The following is a 506-nucleotide window of genomic DNA, read 5'->3' on the forward strand; positions in this document are numbered from 1 at the left end:
ATCTCAAGTTTTCATGGCAAAATAATTCCCTCTGTATTTGAAATTATGTAGTTATCTTTTGTCCTCTCATTAAGCACCAATAGCTAAGTGCTAATAATACATATTCACTATAATTAATCACAAAGTCCTTATATTGATGTTGTTTATATAAATTTGAATTTTAGACACCACATATATGGTATTTTTTTTTTTTAAGAAAGAGGATGACACATTCAGGACTGGCAGTCCCATGACCCTTATATGCATCTTTCTGTGGTCCAATAAGGAAATAATATAGATCATTTATTAAAATTTTTATTTTACTCATAATATTGTTAGCTAACATGCTGTCCCTCACATGAGAAAATTGCTCTTCTGATTTGTTATGAATCAAATGTGAGAGCTAAGATGTTTGTCTTCTGCTGGTGTGTTATCCGCCCACATCCTCTGGCTAGACTCCCTTTGTGACCGTTGGAATAGCAGTGGCTTTGGAGTGAGCGGTGCAGCAATAGCCATGAAGAAGATTA

The sequence above is a fragment of the Myotis davidii genome, unplaced genomic scaffold, assembly GCF_000327345.1.
Source record: "Myotis davidii unplaced genomic scaffold, ASM32734v1 scaffold54, whole genome shotgun sequence".
Lineage (NCBI taxonomy): Eukaryota > Metazoa > Chordata > Mammalia > Chiroptera > Vespertilionidae > Myotis > Myotis davidii.